The 17,739-nt window shown below is 45.0% G+C and overlaps 1 protein-coding gene and 1 non-coding gene across 7 annotated transcripts in view; both read right to left on the bottom strand.

Annotated features, from left to right (window-relative positions):
- CNKSR2 (connector enhancer of kinase suppressor of Ras 2) overlaps positions 1-17,739 on the bottom strand; it is a 212,742-nt gene that overhangs the window by 170,853 nt on the left and 24,150 nt on the right. The gene's annotated exons all lie outside the window — the stretch shown is intronic.
- On the bottom strand, positions 14,554-14,691 carry LOC114817100. Its single transcript, XR_003764950.1, has one exon. It is a non-coding gene; the product is annotated as a small nucleolar RNA SNORA7 (small nucleolar RNA).

The following is a 17,739-nucleotide window of genomic DNA, read 5'->3' on the forward strand; positions in this document are numbered from 1 at the left end:
TCTGTCTCCCCCTTTTAGACTGTGAACCCATTGTTGGGCAGGGATTGTCTCTATCTGTTGCTGAATTGTACATTCCAAGCGCTTAGTACAGTGCTCTGCACATAGCAAGCGCTCAATAAATGCGACTGAATGAATTAATGACTGAATGAATTATACGCTTACTGTGTGTCGAACACTGAGCTAAGCCCCGCGGTAAATACAATCAGCTCAGAAACAGTCCCTGTCCCACACGAGATGCCCAGAGTAATAGGGAAGGGAGAACAGGTATTTAATTTTGATTTTACTGATGAGGAAACTGAAGCACTGAGGAGTTGTGACTTATCCAAAGTCACACAACAGGTTAGGGGTGGCATCCTGATCCAATAGTAATTCACTGGGCGCTTACTGTGTGCAGAACACCATACTAACCGATCTCAGTGGGCTCTAGAAAAACTGTATTGTACTGGCACGTTTATCATGACTATTATCGTTATTATGATATGTGTCGATTGCTTCCAGCACTTTTCTGAGCACCGGAGTAAGCAGCATGGCTCAGTGGAAAGAGCCTGGCCTTCGGAGTCAGAGGTCATGGGTTCGACTCCCGGTTCTGCCACTTGTCAGCTGTGTGACTGTGGGCGAGTCACTTCACTTCTCTGTTACCTCGTCTGTAAAATGGGGATTAACTGCGAGCCTCACGTGGGATAACCCGATGACCCTGTATCTCCCCCAGCGCTTAGAACAGTGTAAGCACATAGTAAGCGCTTAACAAATACCAAGATGATTATTATTATTAACTTGGACACTAACCCTGCCCCACATGGGGTTCAAAGTATGCATTGTGGATAAAAGTTTTCCTTAATTCCTCAGTAGCAATCCATCCAATCATGAAATGAAAGGACATATGATAGTAGAGCTGACTTTACGAGGGGCCACCTCCGTTAAAGTGGAGGCTCTTAGAAGTGGGGGAATGTGTTCTTCCTTTGGAGTCTATTTCCCAGGGACTTAGGTGCTGTGCACTGAGTACTCAGTAAATGCTACTTTCCCCTATATTGAGCACGAGGCAGGCACTTACTCCAAAATATTCCCTCTAACAAGAAAACAAGAAGCTGCTTTGCCTGGGAAATAGAGCACAGACCTGGGAGTCAGAAAGATCTGGGTTCTAATCACCCCGCTCTGCCACTTGTCTGCTGTGTGAGCTTGGGCAAGTCACTTTGCTTCTCCGTGCCTCGGTTCCCTCGCAGGTAAAATGGACTAAGACTGTGAGGTCCAAGGGGTATAGGGACTGTGTCCAACCTGAGTAGCTTGTATCTACCCCAGAGCTCAGTAAAGTGCCTGGCACATAGTAAGCACTTAAATACCATTTAAAAAAAAAACCCAAAACATATAATACTCAGTTGGGGGGGAGGGAGGAGGAAGTAATCTTTAACAACAGATTTTTGAGCAACTATAAATTGCTCCTTTAAAGTTCCAATATATTTTGGAAGTGACAGTTTTAACCAATCACACTTCGCCGCTTCTATTCACAGCTCGTATATTTCATTCTGTTTGTAAATACGTTAAGCTTTTGAGATGTGCTGGTAGTATTAACTTTCCCTCAAGAATAAACAAAACTCATTAAGATGTTTTACTTGTTAGTGATGTTAGAAATTAGTAGAGCAGCTACTGAACTGGTATTAACCAAAAGAATCTCAGCAGAGTCAGCTGGGGTTAGAACACCAGGCTAACACTGTGCTTCAGAAAGCAGAAAAATGAACCACAGTAACATAATTTTAAAAGTACAGAACGTTTCCACAGACAATCACGCCCTTTGAGATTCTACAAGAATTCCTCCTACACTTAAAAAGTAGCCAAAGAAAATGATTTTCTCGAAAACACTGCAATACAAACTTCATTCGTGTTTTTTTTTCCATATTTTCCCAAGAGGGGAAATACCTCTAATTATTCTTTTGATTGAAAATTATAGTCGGTTAATTCTGTCAGTTTCTATTTAGTATTTGTCCTCTGTCTCTAGACTGTACATCCTTTGTGGTGTTGTAAGTACTCTGTTGCAAATACTCTTCCAAGCACTAAGTGCTCCGTGCACAGTGAGCACTCAATAAAAATTCATTCATTCATTCAATAGTATTTATTGAGCGCTTACTATGTGCAGAGCACTGTACTGAGCGCTTGGAATGTACAAATCGGTAACAGATAGAGACAGTCCATGCCCTTTGACGGGCTTACGGTCTAATCGGGGGAGACGGAGAGACGAGAACAATGGCCATAAATAGAATTAAGGGGAAGAACATCTCATTAAAACAATGGCAAATAAATAGAATCAAGGTGATGTACATCTCATTAACAAAATAAATAGGGTAATGAAGATATATACAGTTGAACGGACGAGTATTTCTACTTAGTGTAAATACCCTAAATGACGGGTCAATCAATCGTTTGTATTATGGAGCCACTTAATACTAAGCACTTGGAAGAGTACAATATAACAGGGTTGGTCAATGTACTCCTTGCCCCAAAGAAGCTTATGGGCGAGAGTGGGATAGAGACATATTCATATGCATAAATAAATTATGGATAGGTACACAAGTGCTGTGGGGCTGTGGGAGAGGTGAATAAAGGGGGGCAATCCAACTGCAAGGCTGAGGCAGAAAGAAGTGGGAGAAGAGAAAATGAGGGTTTAGTTAGGGAAGGCCTCTTGGAGGAGATGTGCTTTCGATACGGCTTTAAAGGTGGGGAGAGTGCTAAATAACCTGCAGAGATAATAACTGGCAATGTTCAGGAATCTACGGCTGCACCAGATTATATTTCTACGGCTCAATTAACTCATCAAATCACAACAAGCGGCTTCCGAGAATGGTGAAACGAATGCCCCATTCCCAGGATTCTGCATATCCTCTGTAAATTAGTGAAACGGAAGGAAGTTAGGTTAACCAAGATCCAAGGCCTGGGAGCCACAGGTTCTAATCCCGGCTCCCACAGAGAAGCAGCGTGGCTCAGTGGAAAGAGCCCGGCTTGGGAGTCAGAGGTCACGGGTTCTAATCCCGGCTCTGCCACTTGTCAGCTGTGTGACTGTGGGCGAGTCACTTCACTTCTCTGTGCTTCGGTTAACTCATCTGTAAAATGGGGATTAAAACTGTGAGCCCCATCTGGGACAACCTGATGACCCTGTATCTTCCCCCAGCGCTTAGAACAGTGCTCGGCACATAGTAAGTGCTTAACAAATACCGACATTATCATTATTATAACTGGGTGATCTCGGTCAAGTCACTTCAATTCTCTGTCATCAGTTTCTTCAGCTGCAGAATGGGGATTCGATACCTGGTCGCCCTCCTACTTAAACTGTGAGTCCCTCATGGGGCACAGACTATCCAGCCCGATTAACTTGAATCCATCCCAGCGCTTAGAACACTGCTCGCCACACAGTAAACGCTTAACAAATACCGTAAAAATAAAACCCCAAACGACAAGAATATGACTGCCTGCTCACTGAAACATAAGATCAAAAGGCAGCGAAGGAATTCCCTGTTGTGACTTTGGTCTTTTCACAGTGATCTTCAAGGTCACAATGATGGAGTCTCCTCACAGGAGTGACACCTGTCTCTCTCCTGAGACATCAGAACCAAAAACCTGAGCAGAGGAGTTGATTCTAGAGCCAGTGGCTTGCCCAGCACCACTAATACTCTCTGATCTCTGCCTGTTGTGTTTTCACTGGGGCACAGGCCAGTGGCAACATAGGGGTGACAATAATAATAATAGTGATAATAATACTATAACTGTGGTATTTGTGAAGCGCTCACTATGTGCCAATCATTACACCCAGCACTAAAGTAGATTCAAAATGTCGGATGGTACACAGTCTCTGTCCCATCTGGAGCTCACAGTCTAAGTAGGAGGGAGAGCATTTCATCCCCACTTGACAAGCGAGGGAACTGAGGCACAGAGAAGTTAAATGACTTATTCACGGTGACGCAGCAGGCAAATAAGAAGTAGGGTGGCCTAATGGATAAAGCACGGGCCTGGGAGTTACAAGAACCTGGGTTCTAATCCGGCCTCCACCACTTGTCTGTTCTGTGACCTTGGGCAAGCCATTTCAATTTTCTGTGCCTCAGTTCCCTCATCTGTAAAATGGGGATTCAATACCTGCTGTCCCTCCTACCTAGAGTGTGAGCCCCATGAGGGACCTGATTATCTTCCATCTACTCCAGGGGCGTGGCTTAGTGAAAAGAGCACAAGCTTGGGAGTCAGAGGTCGTGGATTCTAATCCTGGATCTGCCACTTAGCAAATGGGTGACTCTGGGCAAGTCACTTAACTTCTCTGTGCCTCAGTTACCTCATTTGTAAAATGGGGATTAAGACTGTGAGCCCCATGTGGGACAATCTGATTACCCTATCCCAGAGCTTAAAACAGTGCTTGATGCATAGTAAACACTTAAAAAATACCATCATTATTATTATTATTATTATTATTACGGTGCCTGTTACATAGTGAAGCGATGAACAAATGCCACAATTTGTCATCATCTTCCTCCTCCTCCTGTTCTTCTTATCAGATTTGTGACTGACTTGGAATGGTCTGGGCTTTTTGACCCTTTCAAAGACATGAAGGAAACTCATAGGCACTTTAGCAAAAGTAAGTGCTCAGGTGGGCCAACAACTTGGGGATAGAGTGGCCGGGCACGAGATCAGGAAAAGAGACCACCCACGTGTTATTAAAAACTCCAGTCCAACCCTAGGAGAAAGGGACGGAAGCATGTCCTGAGGGAAGGAGAAAGGAATCTTGCGTCAGATGCTTGTTTGAAAAACAGAGTCCAGTTCTGATCACCGCACGTTATAAAGGGTGGAGAGAGAAACTGGAGTGGGTTGAGAAGATCGACAAAAATGATTAAAGGGATGAAAAATGGGCCTCGGAGGACAGAGGCTAAAGGAGATATAATAACTGTTCGCCATTCTTGGAAGGTTTTATGTGGGGGGATTCTGACCAACGTTGCCTCATCTCCCTAGAGGGCTGGAGAGGAGGAAATGGGTTGAAATTAAAGCGGAAGAGGATGCAGGTCGGCGTGTGAAAGAACTTCTCGATGGTTGACGTGAAATAACTGCAGAATAAGTCTGGTGAGTCTGTGGGGCATATTGGATAGAGCATGGGTCTGGGAGTCAAAAGACCATGGATTCTAATCCCAGCTCCGCCATTTGTCTGCTTTGTGAATCTGGGCAAGTGACTTGACTTCTCTGTGCCTCAGTTACCTTATCTGTAAAATGATTAGAACTGTTGTGGTAATAACTGTGGCACTTGTTAAGCGCTAGCTATATGCCAAGCACTGTACTAAGCAGCGTGGCTCAGTGGAAAGAGCCCGGGCTTGGGAGTCAGAGGTCATGGGTTCGAATCCCAGCTCTGCTACTTGTCAGCTGTGTGACTGTGGGCAAGTCACTTCACTTCTCTGTGCCTGAGTTACCCCATCTGTAAAATGGGGATTAACTGTGAGCCTCTCGTGGGACAACCTGATTATCCTGTATCTATCCCAGCGCTTACAACAGTGCTCTGCACATAGTAAGCGCTTAACAAATACCAACATTATTATTACTAAGCGCTGGAGGAGATACAGGATAACCGGGTCCCACACGGAGCTCACAGTCTAGGTAGGAGGGAGAACAGGTATGGAATCCCCGTTTTGCCGATCAAGGAAGTGGGGCACAGAGAAGTGAAGTGACTTGTCCAAGATGACGCAGCAGGCAAGTGGAGGAGCCGAGATTAAAACTCAGAGCCTCTGACTCCCAGGCGCGTGCTTTTTCCACAAGGCCACGCTGCTTCTTCTAGACTGTAAGCTCACTGTGGGCAGGGAATGTCTGTTTTATTGTCACACTGTCCTCTCCCAAGCGCTTAGTACAGTGCTCCGGACACAGGAAGTACTTCATAAATACAATTGACTGACTGCCTGACTGCTTCCCATACGACACCGAGTCTTTCTCCATTTGTAATGAGATCACAGTCCTAAGTGATTTTATGGGACATGCAATTAGGACTGAGTTTCTTCATGTTCTTTTCGTCCCTCTCAGTTTATCGCCTCTGATTTATTACGGAAAAGCTCTCTGCAATCCGTGACATTTTATCATGACATTAACCGAGAGCAATAATTTTCCATCATTAAATTCGTATCACAGGGGAAATGGCTCAAACCGGAGCTAGAAATGTTACCAGTTCAACCTAAATAGTGAGGAAAATATCCATTCTTTCCCAGTCGAATGGTCCCAGAAGTTATCGTTTCTGCAAATGTCCCTTTCATCTAACTCAACGTCGCCTGTAAAACCTATTACCTGAGAGAACAAAACGGTAATAATAATTGCGGTATTTGTTAAGTGCTTACTCTGTGCCAGGCACTGTACTACGTGCTGGGGTAGATTAAAGCAAATCGGGTTGGACACATTTGTTCTTTCGTCTCACTGCACATCAAACAATCAATCATATTTATTGAGAGCTTACTGTGTGCAGAGCACTGTAGTAAGCGCTTGGGCGAGTACAACACAACAATAGAACATGGTTTCTCCACAACCCCAGCCATCCAAGGTTGAAGTTAAAGGCTGAGGGGCGGCTGCTGGGAGACTGACAATCTTCTTGACTGTAGGGTCTTTGTGGGCATGGAACATTTACCAAATCTGTTCTACTGGACTCTCCCAGTGCTTAATACGGTGGTCTGCACTGTCTTTACAATGGTCTGCACCGTATTTATTGAGTGCTTACGACGGTAAGCACTCAATAAATACGGTCGCTTGAGAGCGAGTGTTGGAATGGAAGCATCTTAGTGGACAGAGCACGGGCTTGAGAGTCGGAACGACCTGGGTCCTAATCCTGGCTCCGCCACACGTTTGCTGCGTGACCTTGGGCAAGTCACCTCCCCGGGCCTCAGTTCCTCATCTGCATAATGGGGATTAAGATTGTGAGCCCCGTGTGGAACAGGGACTGCATCCAATCTGATTAACTTGTATCTACTCCAGTGCTTAGAACAGTGCTTGGCACACAGTAGGTGCTTAACAAATATCATCGTCATCATCATCATCATCATAAGAGAGCGGAACAAGCAATCAGCCCTGAATACTGTGGACACTAGTCCACAGAAGGCTCCGATGCAGGAATAAGTCGGCAAAGTTCTTTATAATGATGTCGGTATTTGTTAAGCGCTTTCTATGTGCCGAGCACTGTTCTAAGCGCTGGGGGGGGATACAGGGTCATCGGGTCATCCCACGTGAGGCTCACAGTTAATCCCCATTTTATAGATGAGGGAACTGAGGCCCAGAGAAGTGAAGTGACTTGCCCACAGTCACACAGCTGGCAAGTGGCAGAGCCGGGACTCCCAAGCCTGGGCTCTTTCCGCTGAGCCACGCCGCTTCTCTTTATATTCCGAAGCTTCCCGAGGCATGCTTCAAATCCCACAACTTACCGAGTGTCCACTGAATGCAATACACTAGGAGGCAGCATGGCCTAATGGAAAGTGCACAGGGCTGGTGAGTCAGAGGACCTGGGTTCTAATTCCGGCTCCTCCACTTACCTGCTGTGAGACCTTGGGCCAAGCATTTCACTTCTCCGTGCCTTAGTTCCCCCATCTACAAAATGGGGATTCAATACCTGTTTTCGCCTCCTACTTAGACTGTGGGCCCCATGTGGGATCTACTTATCTCTTAACTCCCCCTGCACTCAGTACAGTGCTTGCCATATAGTAAGCACTTAACAAATAATGCAGTTATCATTATTATTACTGAACTAGGAGCTTGGGAAAGCACAAGGAGTTGCTGCCTGCCTACAATGAACTTACTCTCTAATGGGGAAGACAGAAATATATACATTCAAGCAGGATGCATTTATTTCAATCTATCAAGAGAATCGATTGAGCGCCTATCATGGGCAGAGAAATGAATGAAGTGCTCGGTGGAGCCGAGATGAGTACAAAAAAGTTGGGAAACTCCATTCCTGCCCTCGGTGAGCTTACATCCTAGTGGGAGAGAAAGATTCTTAAAATGAAAATACTGAAAGATGGAGTAATAGAATCTAAAACTAGGTACGTACACACAATGGGGATTTGGGAACTTTAGTGCTTAGGTGACTTGGGAGGGTCTCAAGGTTCAGGAAAACTCTATGGATAAAAATGAGACTGTAAACTCGGCATGGGAAGGGAATATGTCTGTTATATTGTCATACTGTACTCTCCCAAGAATTTATTATAGTGCTCTGCACACGGTAAGTGCTCAATAAAAATGATTGATTGACTGACTGAAAAATGGCTCGGATGGCACTTTCTAAGCTGCTGAAGTAAATACTAAGTGTTCAAGCTGTAGCTGGAGAGAATGGTTAAATTTTTGTCACAGGCTAAGTGAGGACAACCACGGGGTTTTTTTTTTGTTTGTTTGTTTGTTTGTTGTATTTCTTAAGTGCTTACTTTCAATGTGCCAAGACCTGTACTAAGCACTGGGGTGGATACAAGATAACCAGGTATCCCTGGGGCTCAGAGTCTAAACAGGAGGGAAAACAGCTATGAAATCCCCATTTTGCATTCATTCATCCAATCATATTTATTGAGTGTTTACTGTGAGCAAAGCATTCTATTAAATGCTTGCAGATGAGGGAACTGATGCATAGAGAAGTTAAGTGGCTTACCCAAGGCCACGTAGCAGACAAATGGCAGAATCAGGATTAGAACTCAGGTCCTCTGACTCCTAGGCCCATGATCTTTCCACTGGACCACGCTGATTCTCATTTTTTTTCCAAATTCCAAGCAGCTTAGTACAGTGCTCTGCACACAGTAAGTGCTCAGTAAATACCATCGAATGAATGAATCCCTGACTCACCAGCACAAACACACCACCATATTGGTCCAATATCTGACGCTCTACCGTAAGTGCCTGTTGAGTGTCTAAGAGCTACCATTTAGATGGGATTTGCCAAGCTGCAGGCTATAACTCAAGGCTGATCTGACCGAGGTTGCCTTGTCTGGAAAATACGACGCCTAACTCTCTTCCGATTAAACTGATGAAATTATTGCTTTTACCTCATTGTATAAGCCAAGGTCTGCGAGGAGAGAAGGCGCCGTCTTTGCTCATCTCTCGGCATTAGGCAGCTGGCGGGCTAATGTTTAATGTAAGATTAAATTGGAAGGGCATCAGGGGAGTTATTTACCAATGCGGTTTCATCTTTGAAAAATATTTTCTAATGGCGAAGAGGACCAAGTGGGGGAAGAAATTCACTTCTCTCCTCAAGAGAGCACATCGAGGCCGAGAGAACACAAAGGTTTTGATCCGGTGCACAGAATGACTTCAAAAGAGGCAAGGCACTATTGAAGAAATTAGACGGGAAAATCCACAAGAGCCTATTCATTGCTTCTCTTCCCAGGCTGTTTAATGGTTTGGTCCTTGTCTTGGTACAGCTGTACAAACAATCTTTCTAGTCTAGGCTGCTATTCTTCTCACTTAGTTCCAAGTCTCTCCCTCTTTGTGAATCAGAATGCAAGTTTTGCAAACATCCGTGCAAAAGAAGTTTACACAGACTAAGTATAAAGATAGCAGTAAAATGCTTTACTGAAAGCCAATTTGGAGATGCCTCTTGAAAGTATCTATTCACTTCCATTATCTTGCGATCTCTATTCCCAAGCTTATTTTTTAATTGGCTTAAACAGGCTCAGTTAAAGTTACGCAACAGGAAACCGGCAAATACGACACCCCCTTCGAAACCGCTACGGTCTCGCGAAGAGAAAAAGATTCAAATCGTATAAAATTTCCAACAATGGATAATATGGGAAAAATATTCAGAAGTTATAAGTAGCTTCTCCCAAAAAGGAGCCCCGATTCTTTTTTAAGTTTGTTTCAAGAAAAGGACAATAGACGATTGACAAAAATATCAATGTTAACAGGATGAAGTATGCCTACAGAAAGATCTAGAATTCTTTATGCACCGCCATCACCCGTGAAATACACACACTCGAACTTCCACCCAGATGAAACTTGGCTTGCTTTATTTAAAAAATGGTCAAAGGGGTTTTCTATGCCAGTCACAGTTGGGTTTGGACTGGGTCAAATTCTGAATTATGTCCCAAAGAGGCTTTGTCACGTTTTGACCTCTTGGCTTTCTCATGACCAAAGGCTATTTTCAGATCATGAATTCACGGGATGAACAATGACGCCTATCTTTCTGTTCAGATCTGCAAGTAATACATTACATATCAAGTTTACTATGAGCGGAGCACCGTACAAAGCGCTTGAGAGAGTACACCATGAGAAGTAGCGTGGCCTAGGGGAAAGAGCACGGGCCTGGTAGTCAGAGGTCCTGGGTTCTAATCCCAGCTCTGCCAAGTGCTCTGCCAGTTGCTTGCTACGTGACCTCAGACAACTCATCTAACTTCACTGTGCCTCAATTTCCTCAGCTTGTAAAATGGGGATTCAACACCTGTTATCCCTCTTACTTAAGACTGTGAACCCCTGTTGGGGACAGCGTCTGACCCAATTAACTCGTACCTACCGCTGCGCTCAGAACAGCGTTTGACACATAGTAAGCACTTAACCAGTACCATAAAACAAAAAATAAAACAGGCTTTGTCGATATTTATGGGTGTGAGGTATATGTATGAGAGTGTGAGGGAATAATTATGGCATTTTCAGAGTGCTTTCTCTGGGCTAAGCACTGGGATGAGTAAAAGATAATCAGATAATAATGTCGGTATTCGTTAAGCGCTTACTACGTGCAGAGCACTGTTCTAAACGCTGGGGTAGATACAGGGTAATCAGATTGCCCCACAGGAGGCTCACAGTCTTAATCCCCAAACAGTGCCTGTTCCACAAGGGCTCCACAGGAGACACGCAGACACACAACCAACCAACCAACCAACCACACAACTGGCAAAGAAGCGGAGCGGCTGCATCCTATGACCTTGACCTATCCCGCTCTCCTCCCTCCCCCTCTCCGCAGTCAGGACTTAATGGCTGCACAGAAGAGGAGGAGGAGGAAGAGGAGGAGGAGGACTGAAGGGGTCTTTCACCATCTCAGCTCTGGCACATTTTGATCTCAGAGGAAACCAGTAGGAGGAGGACTTGCATGACAGTAACTTATTGTCTACTGTGGGCCGCTCTCCATTTAGATAATAGTCTAACATTTCTCCTAATTATGCACAGATCCTGACATTTAAAGGTGAATGGGGCTGTTTTGGCATTTCCCACAGGGAATTTGGGGTGGGAGTTTGGGACCAGTGGAGTGGTGGATGCAACTTTGAAAGACAGAGAAGCAGCATGGGCTAGTGGAAAGAGCAGGGGGCCTGGGAGTCAGAGGTCCTGAGTTCTAACTCCGGCTCTGTGTGACCTTGGGCGATTCACTTAACTCTCCTGGGCCTCGGTCTCCTCATCTGAAAAACGGGGATTAAATACCTCTGCTCCCTCCTACCTAGAGTGGGAGCCTTATGTGGGACAGAGAATGTGTCCAACAGCACTTAGTAAAGTGCCTGGAAAATTACTATGATACGCATTCTCAAAATGTGTGAATACACTCAGAACTGTATGAATGCTAGGATTTTTTTGAATGGTATCTGTTGAGCACTTACGATGCGTCAGGCCCTGTACTAAGTGCCGGAGTAGATACCAGCTAATCGGGTTGGACCCACTCCCTGTCCCATGTGGGGTTCAAAGTCTCAATCCCCATTTTACAGATGAGGTCACTGAGGCTCAGAGAAGCTAAGTGACTTACCCAAAGTCACACAGCAGACAGGTGGCAGAGTCGGGATTAGAACCCAGTGCCTTCTGGCTCCCAGACCCGTCCTCTACCCAGTAGGCTTTGCTGCTTCTCCATGGAGAAGAATCCATCCCAAAAGCAGGTTCTGAATGGATTAAGCTCAAGCAAGTTCCGAAAGGATCGGGCTCATTCATTCCGGCGTATTTATTGAGTGCTTACTGTATGCAGAGCGCTGTACTAAGCACTTGGGAGAATGAAATATAACAATAGACACATTACTCGCCTACAACTTCAGCTGATCTTCGGAAGTGAATATCAGCAAACTTGAGCAGTCTTATTCTGGCTCTGATTCGATAAAAAACGTGGCGTCAAATAGGATGAAGATTAGCATTCTGGTCAGAGATGTGAGTGGGAAGCCACGTAACACGTGATCCAGAGAATCCTCCACCCTGCCCCATGAATCACTGAGAGTGATAAATCACCACCCATTTACGGCAAACTGAAGAAAGCTACATTAAAAGGGAGGCTTTTCCTCAAAAACTAAATTTATGGGCAAAGAGACAAGGGTGCCAGAATATCGGAAAAGCTAGAAGAGGTGCCTAGATTTGTCCCTGCGACAGTCTGAATAATAACTGTGGTATTTGTTAAGTGCTTACTATCTGTCAAGCACTGCACTAAGTGCTAGAGTAGATACAATAGCATCAGGTCAGACACAGTCCCTGTCCCACACGGAACTCAGTCTAAGTAGGAGGGAAAATGGGTATTGAAACCCCATTCTATAGATGAGGAGATAATAATAATTTTGGTATTTGTTCGACACTATGCGCCAGGCACTGTACTGAGCATGCCTAAGCCAACTGGGTTGGATACAGCCCCTGTCCTACATGGGGGTCTCAGTCTCAATCCTCATTTTACAGAAGTGGTAACTGAGGCCCAGGGAAGCGAAGTGGCTTGACCAAGATCACACAGCAGGCAAGTGGTGGAGTCAGGATTAGAATCCAAGTCCTCGGATTCCCAGGCCTCTGCTCGATTCATTTTTTGTTGTGTGTGTCGGGGGGATACTCTAGAATCCCTAGATCCTGGCGAATCTAACTTAAGTGTGTGCAGAGAGAGAGAGAGAAATAAAACTGTCCATCATTTTAAGAAGCACTTCATAAATGCCTTAATTTAAAGTGGCACTGCCGGTGGTGAGATCCTCTTAGTGCATGCGGGTTCGGCTGGGAAAATCCTCCAAGTCATTGGCAAAATATTTCACAGTGGGTATATGTAAATGATTAGAATTATGATACCAGTTAAGTGCTTACTATGTGTCAAACACTATTCTAAGCGCAGACACGAAATAATCAGGTTGGGGACAGTCCTCGTCCCACATGGGGCACACAGTTTAGATAGGTTTGAATAGGATTTAATCCCCATTTTACAGATGAAGAACCTGAGCTCTAGAGAAGCTAAGTGACTTGCTCAAGGTCACACAGCATACCTGTGCCGGAGCCAGGATTAGAATCCAGGTCCTCTGACTCCCAAGCCCGTGCCCTTTTCCCTAGACCACACCGCTTCCCAAAGACTGCTTTTAACTGTGCTATGATTTCCAGCTTAAAGCACCTATCTTGGATTTGGAAACTCCTTGGCATCCCATCCCTTGGCTTCCTGAAGTTTATGCTCAAAGACAGCAATCCCTCTCTTTTTTTTCCTTCTAATGATACTTATTAAGCACTTACTGTATGCCAGGCATTGCATTGAGCACTGGGGTGGATACGATTTAACCAGGTTGGACACAATCCCTGTCCCACGTGGGGCTCAGAGGCTAAGTAGGAGGGAGGACAGCTACAGAATCACAATTTTACAATTGAGGGGACCGAGGCGCTGTCTTGTCTCATGCTGTCGAGTCAGCGCAGGTGAGGTTCGCCTCGTAGCAGATGGCCTGCCACTCGCTAGCCACTGCCCGAGCTAGCGCTGGAATGGATATCCCTCTGCTTGACTCTCCCTCCCGCAGCCGAGAGTGGTAGAGTACTGGAAACTCTCCAGGTGCCAACCTTTGACGGGAACTGAGGCACAGAGAGTAAAGAGTAACAGTTATAATGGTATTTGTTAAACGCTTACCATGTGCCAAGCACTGGTTTACGCACTGGGGAAGATGCTAATTAATCTAGTGGGCCACGGACCTTGTCCCTCAAGGGGCTCACAGTCGAATGAATGAATGAATAAGTAGGAAGGAATAGGATTTAATCCACAGACGGGGTAACTGAGGCACAGAAGTTCAACAGCAGGTAATTGGCAGAGCAGGAATTAGAACCCAGGGATTGGGTCCAACCCGGTTAACTTCTATCTACCCCAGAGCTCAGAACAGTGCTTGACACATGGTAAACTCTGAAAAAATACCATATAAAAACGCCCAACAAAAACAGAGGCAAAATATAGGGTTTCTCCCCACTGTGACGTATTTCTTCACCACCTAAATTGCAGAGCTGTCAGTGATTCAGCAAATATTAACACAGTTCCCGAATCTAAGATCCTCTTGTACTCTGAGACGTATGCAGGATCTATAGAACCGACCCAAGAGACTGTAGACATCAATCCATCGATTCAAGTGACTGTTGATTGAATCAGTGGTATTTATTGATCACTTCCTGTGTGCAGAACACAGTACCAAACTCTTGCCCTGTCTTATGCCGTCGAGTGGTTCCCGACCCATTGAGACACCACGGACACATCTCTCCTAGAATGTCCCTCTCTCCATCTGCGATCGTTCCGGTAGCGTATCCAGAGCGTTTTCTTGGGAAAAATCCGGCAGCGGTTCACCGTCGCCGCCTTCCGCGCAGTAAACTCAGGTCTCCGCCCTCGAGTCTCTCCCGTACCGCTCTGCCCAGCGTGGGTGAGTTTTCACTTGTAGCAGATGGCCTTCCACTCGTTAGCCACTGGCCAAGCTAGGAATGGAAAAGACAGGTCTCTGCTTGACTCTCCCTCCCGTAGCCGAGACCGGTAGAGGACTGGAAACTCTCCGGGTGCGACCCTGAGAGGAGACCAGGCTCCTGGGAGACTATAATTTGACAAAGCTGATAGTCATGTCCCCTGCCCATGGCAAGCTTACAGTCTAGAGGGGGAGACAGACAAATATAAATAAATTATGGATATGTACTTAAGTGTTAAGGCGTTGATAGAGGGGTGAAGGAAGGATGCAAATCTATGTGCAAGAGGGACACAAAAGGGAGTGGGAGAAGAGGAAATCAATCAATCAATCAGTGGTATTTATTGAGTATTTACAGTGTACAGAACACTGCAATACATGCCTGGGAGAGTAGAACACAACAACGTAACAGACACATTCCCTTAACTAGCTTATAGTCTAGAGGACAAGTTTACTCCCTAGACTGTGAGCTCATTGTGGGCAGGGAATGTGTCTGATATTATATTGTACTCTTCCAGGCGCTTAATACAGTGCTTTGCACACAGTTAGTGCTCAATAAATAAGATTATTATTAGTAGTAGTAGTAGTAATAATAATAGAGGAGGAGCTTACAGTCTACAGGAGGAACTTAGAGGTTAGAGGAAACAAGGACTTAATCAGGGAAGGCCTCTTGGAGGAGATGTGATTGTAATACGGCTTTCGGCGTAGGTAGCGTGCCCCATTAAAGGTCAGAACTTGAAAAACAACTTGTATACGTCAGCTTCTCTTGTTTAAGGAGAATATTTCCGAAGCAACATTTACACTTCATCATTCTGCTATTTACCTCCTGGCACTTCCCCAGATCACATTAGGCTCACTCTGATTTCCAAGAAGTAGTCTGAGGTTGCTACCTTCATTTTCTTTTTAAATCTTCCTCTCAATTTCTTAACCTTAATCCCAAGCAGGGCTCGCAGACCCTGCAGTTCCGATGACCCACAGTTTCCCAGCTAATGGAGGAGAGGCACCACTTACTTGCTTTACGGCCTTCAGTCACCTCTCTCCGTCCTGATTATCCTCTTTTTTCTCTCACCTTAAATTCTCCTCATACTCTTCCTTCCTCTCAAGCTAAACCCCGCCCTATACTCTATTCTCATCTCTGCCTTCTTGCTGACCCCCGCTTCTAGATTGTAAATTCGTTGCGGGCGGGGAACGTGTCTACCAACTCTGTTATAGTGCAGTCTCCCAAGTGCTTAGTACAGTGCTCTGCACACGGTGAGCGCTCAATAAATACGATAGATTGATTCTTATCTAAGCCCCCCCAAGGGACAAGGACCATGTCTAATTCCCATCTGGGAACTCTCTCCCAATGCTTCTTAATACAGTGCCACTATGACAGCTTAATAAATACTACTAATACTACTTAAAAGTCTTTCCTACTGGGAATCAACTTGGTCTGATGCGAAGACTGTGGACCCGCGAGTCGGAGGACCTGGGTTCTAATCCCAGCTCCAGCAACTTCTAAGTGGACTTGGACAAGTTACTTAAGGTCTCTGACTTCAGTTCCCTCATCTGTAAAATGGGGGTTCAGTGTCCTTCTCCCTCCTCAAACTGTGAGCCCCATATGCACGGGGACCGTGTCCAACCTGATTAACCCGTACCTATCCCACCGCTTTGAACAGAACTCGACACATAGTAAGCGCTTAAGACATCATTGGAAAAGAAGCAATTGATCTGCATGGCCTCATGAAAAGAACCCAAGCTTGGCAGTCAGAGATGGCGGGTTCTAATCCCGGCTCAGTCAATAAACCACCTGTGTGACTTTGGGTAAGTCACTTAACTTCTCTGTGCTTCAGTAACCTCATCTGTAAAATGGGGATTATGACTTTGAGCCTCACTTGGGACAGCCTGATTATCTTGTATCTACCCCGGTGCTTAGAACAGTGCTCGGCACATAGTAAGTGCTTAACAGATACGATCATTATTATTATTATCTCCTCCAAGAGGCTCACACAGATTCAATAGTGAGTGCTTAACAAATACCATCATTATTATTATCTCCTCCAAGAGGCTCACACAGATTCAACAGTAAGTGCTTAACAAATACCATCATCATTATTATTATCTCCTCCAAGAGGCTCACACAGATTCAATAGCATTTATTGATTATTTAGAGATTAATTTCTAACTTCTCCAGTTTATATACCCCAATCCCTTAAATGCTCACAACCACATACAGTAGTTTCATCTATATCTCGCATACTCTATTTCTTCCTCCCACCTCTCATATATAAGAGTCTGTGTCATCCACGTAATTTTAGCTCCTTGATGTAGGGGATCCATAATTAATTATTAATTCTATCACACTGCTCCAAGCTCTGCACACTAGTTGGCACACAGTAGCCACTTAATAAATATTACCGATTGGCTGGAAAATAAACAAACGGAACTCCAAGGCCAGTCCAAAGCCCTATTTTACCCACTGGCTTTAGCCAGATCTCCAATGAACTTTTTCAAGAATGGCTTACGATCCCCAAAGCTGGGAGATTTCGGGTCTTATAGCTCCCTCGAATAAGGATGGAAATATCCAAGGATTAGAGAGTGAAAGGGCAGGGATAGATCAGCAGGGTAGGGATGGATAAAAAATCGCCTCGATTTTACCAAGACCTCATTGCAGTTAAAAGAAATCTCAGTGGTGCCCTAATGGTCAGCATATAATATATAATTCTTGTAGGCAATTGTTAATCGGCCGGTCACTTTTTAAATATACATTATCCTTGCAAGGTAATCCCTGAGTTTCCCAGTGGAAAGAGCATGGGCCAGCGAGTCAGAGGACCTGGGTTCTAATCCTGGCTCTGCCACTCATCTGCTGTGTGATCTTGGGCAAGTCTCTTAATTGCTCTGGGCCTCAGTTTATTCATCTGTAAAATAGGGTTTAGATATTACTCCCTCTTACTAAGCCCCAAGTGGGACAGGGACTGTGTCCAACCTGATGATCTTTTATCTACCCTAGCGCTTAGTACTGTGCTTGACACATAGTAAGTGCATAATCAATCAGTCAATCGATAGCATTTATTAGGTGATTCCTGTGCGCAGAGCCCTGTACTAAGATCCTGGGAGAGTACAATACCAGTTGATAGAAACGTTCCCTGCCCACAGTGAGTTCACTTAATGAGTACCACATTAT

Source organism: Ornithorhynchus anatinus, chromosome 15 (assembly GCF_004115215.2).
Source record: "Ornithorhynchus anatinus isolate Pmale09 chromosome 15, mOrnAna1.pri.v4, whole genome shotgun sequence".
Classification (NCBI taxonomy): Eukaryota; Metazoa; Chordata; class Mammalia; order Monotremata; family Ornithorhynchidae; genus Ornithorhynchus; species Ornithorhynchus anatinus.